Raw genomic sequence first — 10323 nt, 5'->3', positions numbered from 1 at the left:
TAGTTAAATAAAAAAATTTTAATTTGTATTATATTTTTTCATAATTAATAAATTTAAATAAAAATAATATTGAAAAATATAATTAATATATGTATCTTAAATTAAGGATTAAAAAATATTTTGACCTAAAAAATATTTCAAAAAGATGTCCAATGACATCAACTATTGCAAGTATAAGTATAAATAGGTCAGGCTCCTATCATGAACTTATATCCTGGCCTATTTAAAATTCAACCTAATATATTTATTAAATAAGTCGAAGCTAGGTTCAAACCTTTAATTATACTTATGTAAAATATCACACACATATTAGTTTTATCATTTGATTTTTAATCAATCTATTATTTTTTATTTCTAATGAGGAGTCCAAATGGTAGGGAATCAGGGCATTGGAGGAATAGGCAAATCAACAATTGCTCGAGCAGCATGCAATTCAATTGCTAACCTATTTGAAGGATTCTGTTTTCTTGCTAATGTCCGGGAAAATTCACAAAAGCATGGCCTGGTACATCTTCAAGAAATGCTTCTTTCTGGAGTATTTGGGGAGAACATCAATTTAACAGATGTCAATGAAGGAATTCCAATAAGTTCCAATAATAAGACCCAAGCTCCAGAGAAAGAAGTTTCTTATAGTCCCTGATGATGTTGATGATTTGAAGCAATTGAAGGCGATTTCTGGGGGACCTGATTGGTTTGGTTCTGGTAGTAAAATCATTATAACAACAAGGGACAGGCATTTGCTAGCAACACACAGTGTTGATAGAATTTATAAGGTAGAGAGTCTAAATGAAGAAGAAGCTCTTGAACTGCTCACATGGAATGCCTTTAAACAAAATAGAGCTGTGCAAAGTTACTTGGAAAATTTAAACAATGTTGTACAATATGCCTCTGGTCTTCCATTGGCTTTGAAAATTATAGGTTCCAATTTGTTCGGTACGGAGAGCAATATTGGAATTCTGCTTTGGAAAACTGGAAAATAACTCCTGATCAAAGGATCCGACAGATACTCAAAATAAGTTATGGTGCTTCGGAAGAATATCATCAACAATTCTTTCTTGATATTGCCTGCTGCTTTAAAGGAGGCGCATTGGAATATGTCACAAGTACTCTAGCCCATGGTAGATGCCCAAGATATGGTATTCAAGTGTTAATTAATAAATGTCTCATAAAGGTATGCAAGGAGAGCATTTGGTTTTCATAAAATAGCATTGCAAGTGTAACAATGCATGACTTGATTCAAGACATGGGCAGGGAAATTTTTGACAGCAATCACCAAATGAGCCTGGCAAAAGCTCTAGGTTGTGGTTTAGTGAAGACATTGTTTCTGTTTTAGAAGAGAACAGGCTAAGTTAAGAGGCATTCATTTGCATGTATATTTTAATTATAGTTATTTTAATTCAGTTATACTTAAGAGTGTTCAAGTTCTGCCTAGCATTAAATCATCTGCTCAAGCAATCTAAAGAGGAACTGTATAGATTGTCTTTTCTCCTCTTTTACTGCCCGACTTGCAATATATTAGAAATTGAGTAGAATCTGTACATTTCTCTACAAATTTGTTTCAGTTCTTGGCACATCTAGCAAAAGATTGTGGTTAACTTGTGTGTTGGTTTGCAAGGGAACTGAGAAGATTGAAATTATAAATCTCGACATGCCTGTAGTTAAAGAGGTTGATTGGAATGAAATGTCCTTCAAAAATATGTCAAACCTTAAGATGCTTATTTAGTCCTCTTTTTTATTTTAAATTAAATCACACATCAAGGAGTAAGAGAAGGGTATTTTAAAACAAGATATGAGCATTTTTTTTTATCCATCTTATTTGATAAGAATAATTTTTTAAACAAATTTGAAAATAAGAATTGAATTATAAGCGAGTCAAAAATTGAGAGATTGCATCGTAACAAGTTATAGTTGAGGGACTAAATTATAAGTAAATTAAAAATTATAGAATTAAAATATTAATTTTCTTTTTGTTTTATGAAGCATAAACATTCCTACAAGTTTTTCCGTATCTATATCATTGATTATTCTTTTTTTTTTTTGGTAGTGTTTTATGTTGTCATTACAAAATATGAAAAATCCCAAGACTAATGATTTTTTATATTGTTTTGCAGAAGTTCCCATCTTTAAGTATCGTGTATTTCGGAGGCTGTGAATCATTAAGGGAAGTTCCTGACTTATCTGGGGCCCCAAATTTGACTGAACTATGTCTGAGTGGCTGCACAAATTTAACTAATGTGCATGCTTCCATTGGTTCTCTTGGTAAACCAAAAAGATTGAGTGTTAGTAACTGCAGGAAACTCGAGACCTTTCCCAGCATCGGGTTAAGGACTCCTGAATTTCTTGACCTCTCATTTTGCAAGAGCCTTCAGGGGTTTCCAGAAATATTAGGGGTCATGGAGAATAAAAGAGATACTAGGCTCTAGACAAAGAGTGGCATACAAGAATTGCCTTTGTCCTTCAAGAAGCTCATTGGGTTACAAGAATTAGATCTTTCAAAATGCCCCGAGATTTAGTAAGTTAGGACAATATCATGTTCCAAAAATTAGAGTGACCGGTACAAAATACATGCACAGACATATATTCTTTAAATTTTGATCAAGAAAACTTTAATATAATATTTTAATTTATTTAAAATAGGATGATAAGTCATTATAAAATCAAACATACGAGTATAAAAAATTAACATAATTTTTCTTACATATAGATCAATATAGCAATTGTCTTCAGATATTCCTTTATTCTCAAATATTTCAAAAAAAATTCATTTATATAGAAAACATTTTCAAATTCAATCATTGATAATAAAATTAGAAACATAAACTATTAAATAAGACTAAATTAAAAACCTTTTATCATTTAATTTTAAAAAATCAAAATATTTATATAAAAAAAAGATGTAACATATAAAGATACTTAAGCAATATTTTCAATAAAATAAGTTTGATAACAAATTATTGAGACACTATTCACTTACTTGTAGTATTTTCAAGTACAAATTCACTTTTTAGAGTCAATCTTTCTTCTTCTAAACACCCTATTTAATATAAAAGATAATCCAATGATCTTTTACTCAAGTTTAATAAACTCTTTTACAATATTGACACCACCATAATCACTTAAGTTTTCAATTAAATATAATTTATGTATTGATTCCTCTAATCTCTACTAAACTTAATATATATGCATGTATGTATGCATCCCTCTATTTAACACTTTGCTTCTATTGAACCCTTCTCAAGTGTGTGTGTGTAACTAAACTTGTGTATATATACGCCATTTTTAATCACATTAAAATTTTAAAGTTAATTCTATCATGCGTTTTATCAAACACCTTAGGTGTATTTTCAAAATCAAGTCTTAAAAAAATATTATCATTTATAATCAACCATGCAATTTTTCAAAAGTCAATTCGTCTCATGATAGCTTCACAATAAAAATTATTCACAAAACTCAAGTTAAATCTATAGATAATTAACACTTCAACTAAGTATGTCCTTATAAAATTTATTGAAATTTCAGAAAGTTCACAACCAAATAAAACTCATTCTAACAGACACTTTATCAAACATCTTATAGGCATCATTGCTTAAATCATTACAAAAAGTTTATTTATCTTCCAATCTTATATATAGAATAAAATTTTATTTGACTTCTTATAAATTCAACAAACTTCCTTCTAACATTGCCACAATATTTGATAGATATTCCAAAGATTAAAACATAAATAACAATTAATAATTTAATTATCAATAAAAATATTCTCTTCAAAATCTCTATTTTTAATTCTAATTTTTTAATATCCTCTTTAAAATTTCTCAACATCAATATTTATATTAATCAATCTTCTTAAATTTTATTTTTAAACCAAAATCAAAATAAGTTCAAATAAAATTTAAATTCATACTACACCTAGCTCAGGAAGTCTGAAAACTTTCAGCTTGCCTAAACCCCTCCCCCTCTATTCGAACATACATAGCAACAAGCAAGTGAAAAATCCCAATCTTTGAAATTTACACACACACGCACACCAACAGGACCAACAAGGAGAAGGGAGTTCGAAGCTCCCTACCTTCAATCAGCGACAGTAGAAGCAAGAAGAAGGAGCTAGTCGTATAACCATGAAAAAAGAAAGAGGGTCAATCGCAAACCTGGACGAAAACAGCGACTATGTCTTCTTATTCTCTTTCGCCTTTTTCTCTTCCCATCCCAATCTCGCCCACCCTCAATCAACAGCCCTTTACTTCTGAACTATTAACCTCCCATGACCTTTGAAAAACTTCATCATTGTTGCAATTGCAAGAGTTTCAACTTTTCCATAGTCTCGTGAGATGGAAAACAACAGGATATATATATATATATATATATAGTCCAGCGTAAATTTTTTAGGGCTCTGTTTTATGTTTTAAAAAACAGAGCTAAACAGATTATAATTTTTTTTTACCAAGCATATGAAGAATGTAAGGATAAAATCTCCTTATTTTGATCATCATTAATAAACTAAGTTCATAAATGGACCCTTTTTAAATCCCAATTCAAGGACCACATTTGAAAGTAAGATTTTTAGTCCCGCGAAATCCACAAGGAATCACTCTTGAAAGTTCCAAAAAGGAAAATGAAAGCAAAAAAACGATAGTTATTGCTCCATTGGTACCTTGCTATTTGTCTGTGTTTTGACCATAGTACATGGGGGCAGCGAGGGATCTAAGAAATTTTGTTTTGGAGCCGAAACATTTATAAATGAATATTAGGGACAATTATGTCAATAGTAATTAATTTCTTTATGTAGGACCTAATGTAATTTAATTCAGTTGTTAATGGATCTTGCAGTAATTAATTTTCTTATGTGGGACTTAACTGTAATTCTCCCTAAATATTAGCATTTTTTAAATATAATTATAAATATTTATTTAAATAATAAAAATAAATTCATTAAAATTAAATGCATAAGAAACAATTAAAAACTATAAAATTATAATAACTTAAAAAATAAAATTATCTTAATATAAACAAAATTTGTGTTGAAAATGATAGAATAAGTAATAAATATTAATATCATATGCCAATACTCTTTTTTGATGAAAATAATCATACTCTTTTACACAACCTGACATTAATATTGTTTACAAAATAAAAATTAATATTCTATTTGAGAAGTTGAAAAAATATTTTATTATAATTTTATTTGGTTAAAATATATAAAATTTTCTTAAATTTTGAGAAAGTAGAACTCCTCTCATCTTTAAAAATTAAAAAAATTAATTACCATAACCTTTTTTTTTAAAATCACATACTCCCTACTAATATTTCTTAGCTATTTTACTAACAAAAGTTGTCATTTATATTAAGAAAAGATATATAGCACCTTATATGACATCATATATAAGCTAATAATAACTTTATAAAAATTTTATCTATATTTTTGTATTATTATAGGTGCACACCTGTCTCAAAGGAAGGATAAATTTTATTGATATAATTCTTTATTGAGTTGTATTAAAATTTATTAATATTTTTTCAATGTTAGGTGCCATACATATATCTCATTAATTTGAAGTGGTAAATTTTGTTAATAAGATAATAAAGTTATTAATAGTATGGGAAAAAATATTAACGAGGTTAATTTTAAAAGTCTAAAGCAGGAAAGAGTTATATGTAACTATATTAAAATTCATGAGAATTTTATAGATTTTAGCCTAATCTTATATATTTATATAAATAATATGAAGGGAAAATCACTTTAAGGTTCCATAGAAGAATTTAAAATACGCTGAGGTCCTATGAATTCAAGAAATATCTGCCAATTCCCTATGGATTTAAAGGTGAATATGTTTGAAAATGAAATTACCTATTTTCCTTCTAGTATTAAAAAGGAAATTTTGTTTCTGCGCACACGTCTTACGAAACCCATGATTAGCAATACTGAAGATTGTTGCATATTCATGATTGTTAATCACGGTAGGGTAATTTTTACTTCCTCATATCCATGATTACAGCCCTTGTCTTCATCTAAGTGAGTTGGAAGTATTTTATTTGTAACAACAGCATTTCATCAACAAAAATAATTCTTCTAGGTAAATGATTATTGGTCGTAAACGATTGCGTAAATTACCAATTGACAACAGCATATCCATTATTGGCTGGGTAAATGATTTCTTGTGCATTAATAATTTCATTATTGTTTAAAGGTAGGATAATGCTTTCTGTGTATACCTACAATCATTCAGTTTGCATAGCTAATATATGGAATAATCTAGTACAATATTGATACGTTAACAAATATCTGATATGAATAACTCTACATGTTGTCAATAGTATTTTCTTGTGTTATCAATATACCATGAATAGTTATCAATATACTGTACTATGCAAGCTAACCTGTAAGAATGCAAGTACTACTGGAAAACATGTATTATGTTATGTTTTTTCGTATAGGGTATTTTATATATTATTCCCAAGTATCTAATGTAAGCTTATTTTGTTGAAAAATCTCTGCTATGAAACAATACTGCGTCTTGTCAATAGTGCATAAATGTGTTGTCAATACCCTGTGTATAGTTGTCAATATACTGTGTGTGGTGCAGGTTAACTTGTAAGATAGCAAGTTCTTCTGGAGAACATATATCATGTTTTTTTTCATATAGGGGACATTTTCAAACTGATGACCAAGGAAATATGCAATATGTTGGGAGGGAGTGTTAGAACAAGAACAATAAAGGAAGGGACAACATATGAAGAGTTGACAAGAATGATATCATTAATTATAGGGAATGAAAGCAATATAATCTAGTTAAAATTCACAGTCAATATTGATGCAAGCATACTTGTAGATCTAGTTGATGATGATAGAGTAGAACATTTGATAAAGTATGATAAACAAAGTAGACATGTGCATGTAGTTGCGAATGGGAATGACACCATAGAAGCATCAATAGATTGTCCATTAGAGAACCAACATGTGTAAGTTGTGTAAATTTTTTTGTTAATGTAAATAATGTTAAAAAGTACAATTCTAATGTTGCCATTGAATGCATGATTGATAATTTATCAGGAGTTTCAGATGGATTCTCTTTGTCTCCACCAAGTATCTATTTTAAGATTGAAGACTCAGAATTGGCAAGTGCAGTACAAATGATACCTATACTAATACCTGAAATGAACTCTATGAAATGGAAGGATTTGTTAGTAGATAAAGGGCAAATTTTTCCCAATGTTGATACCTTTAGACAAGTATTATATAAGTATAGCATCTCCCATAAGTTTTCATACAAGTTTAAGAAAAATAATAAAGACAAGATCATTGCATATTGTAAGGTGGAGAGCTGTGAATGGAACATTGTAGCATATTCAATAGAAAAAGATACTGAGATTTTAAGGGTTACAAAATTCAATAATGATCACATCCATAATGCGCAAGACAACCTAATTGTGTCACACTTACCGAGGTCAAAATTAATATCATCAATCATGGTTGATGCTCTAAGATCTAATATAGCAAAAGTGCCAATGAACTTGCAAGAGACTTATATAGAGAGTATACGATTGAGCTACAATCAAGTTTATAGAAGAAGAGAAAAAATTGTAGGAAATACATGATCATGCAGAAGATTCTTATAGCACAATCTCTTGGATTAGTGATCGATTAATGGAAACTGATTTGATAACAGTTGCGAAATAGGATGGCTTAAATAATAGATTTGAGAGGTCATTCACTACTTATGGATGCTCTATATCCATTTTTTTAAGAGGTTGTCGAGCCATACTTTATATAGACAGATGTTATTTAAGTGGTCCATACAAGAGAACAATGTTGTCAGCATGTACATATGACACAGACAATGATTTATTTTCGGTAGTATATGCCATTGTTAGTAGGGAAACATTAGAAGATTGGTCTTGGTTTCTTCAAAATGTTAAAGAGATAATAAAATCAGTGGAGTTAACAATTATTTCTAATCAAAATAATGCAATTATTGGTGTTGTGCAAGCTATATTTGGTAGTGGTGAAAGACATGCATTTTGCTACCGTCATGTAAAGGAAAATTTTAGCACAGCATTTATGAAAATCAATAGAGATAAAAGGCATACCTCAAACAATATGAAAGATAATACATTGAAATTGCTTGATGCAATTGCCTATATAAGGCATGGGCTAAATTTAATGTTGCAATGGGGAATCTAAAAATGTTTTGTTCACAATTAGCATAATGGGTTAAAACTTAAGGGGATGTAAATCGATAGGCTCAATACAAGTTTGGGTATAAATGATAGGATAATATCACAACTAATCTTGCAAAATCCTTTAATACTTGGATTGTGAAGGAGAGAAAATACAATATTGATGTCTTGATACATGAGCATAGAGAGAAATTGGCAAAGAAGATGGTTGCTAGTAAAGCAGCTATAAGAAATTAGAAACATAGTATTTGTAACATCCCAATTTAAATTTTAATAGTTAATTTGAGTTAATAGAAATTTTGAAAAATATTTAGAGGTAAGTAAATTAGTAGAAAACGATTATTAAATCTAACTTAGGATATAATTCTAAATTAAAAATTAAATTTTTTTTAAAAAAATTAAATTTTTTTAAAAAAATTAAATTAATTAATTAATTAAAAAATATATTATTAAATTATTATTATTATAAAAAAAAGAGAAAGGTATGAATTAAAAAAAAGGGGAAGAAGAAGTGAACTTTCGGTGTTGGTGCAATGATTATGTTTATATAATAATAATAAAAAAAAGAAAGAAGAGAGAGGAAAGAAGAAATAATAAAAAAAATGTGAGACCTACTGAATTTTTTATAAAAACTCATCTGTTTTCTTCATTTCTTCATTCTTTCCTTCGTGCGTGAGCTGAGGCAGAGAGAGCGTCTGTGAGCCAAGTTTGCCGATGCTGAGTTTTTAAGGTAAGAGTTTTTAATAGGATATTTAGGGTGTAATTTCAAGTTTTTCAAGACTAAATAAGTGTTCTAAAAAAAATTTCTTAGTCATCCTTCCTCTTTGGTTTCTAATTTTGTGGTGGTAGAAAATTTATGATCTAGAAAAGGGATAAATTTATGTTGAATAAATATGGTTTATGAGGTTGTTAGTAGTATAATAAATGTTTTTAAAGTATAAATTTGTTGATGATCTTTGAATTTGTGGCTTATGGATCAAATTCTAAACTAGATCTGAAAATATATGTTGATTTATTGAGGTTTAGATAATTATTTGGGATGAGAAATGAATTATTATGGCTATAGGATTATGATTCTAAGCTAGAGATTCAATTTTTAATTTTTAAATATTTTATGTGTGAATTTATGAAATAAAAAGAAAATTTTGATAATAGAAATTAGTTTAGAAGTTGATTTTTGGATTATTAATGTTTATTGATGAGTAAAAGAGGAGTTAAAAATTTTCTTTAATAGTATTAACTCTAGATTTGTATTAAGATTGAGATTAAAAATTATGTTATATTTTTAATTCTATTATTAGAATTATTTTATTAGTTTTAAAAATTGAAATAATATTTATAAATAATATGTTATTTATAGATTGTATTATTGGTGAAGATTGTGGTGGGAGAAAAATTGTAAGGAATAATTTATTAAAAAAGCAACGAGGTAACCATGCTTTTAATTTGTGATCAGTGTTACTTCATGTTAATTGGGTGATTGTTGAGAAAATTATGAATTTTGTAATATTGTATAATTGTGCAATATTATTATGAATTTGTTTGATTATTGTGGGAGGTGTTGGGAGACTTGCTATTGTTGTTGTATTTTATGTGCCACGTGGTATGCCCCTATTGGAGCTCAATAGGTGGCTTGTAAGGACTAGGGCTAATCTACTTTTGGCCGGGTAATTTAGCACCGAGTGAGGGCTACGGCTCGAGATTAATGAAGAGATATAAGGATGGTTATTTGTGTTTATTGTAATATTTCTTATATTTGTTGGAATTATGTTATTTTTAATTCTCACTTAATAAGCACACACTTAATTATTTGTATACACTATCATAAATTGACTTTGGTTACTGGGACTTTTAAGTCTCATTATGTGGATAACAATTTTCAGGAGAAGAGACACGAGTGACACGTGGAGGAGTCCCAGAGGCTTAGTGGCATAGATCCACTGTCTCTTTTGAGTATTTGATTTATGATTTATAATGTGTTATGTTGTCAATATTAGGGCTTTTTGTTTATTGACAATTATATGAATATATAAATGTAATCATGTCTTTCAAACTATTTCTATTTTTGGTATACTTTGGATGACTGTAATTTTAATATTTGGTTTACTTTGGATTGGTTAAAATGGCATGATTATGAGGCCAAATAAC

At 28.7% G+C, this 10323-nt stretch overlaps 1 pseudogene; it reads left to right on the top strand.

Moving 5' to 3' along the window:
• Positions 1–370: 370 nt before the first annotated feature.
• Positions 371–2423, top strand: LOC129316647 (disease resistance protein RUN1-like; annotated as a pseudogene).
• Positions 2424–10323: the final 7900 nt, after the last annotated feature.

The sequence above is a fragment of the Prosopis cineraria genome, unplaced genomic scaffold (genome assembly GCF_029017545.1).
Source record: "Prosopis cineraria cultivar Desert tree isolate PC_DT_omini unplaced genomic scaffold, ASM2901754v1 PC7, whole genome shotgun sequence".
Lineage (NCBI taxonomy): Eukaryota > Viridiplantae > Streptophyta > Magnoliopsida > Fabales > Fabaceae > Prosopis > Prosopis cineraria.
Note: the sequence above shows the minus strand (reverse complement) of the source record. Positions and strands in the feature narration are given on the sequence as shown.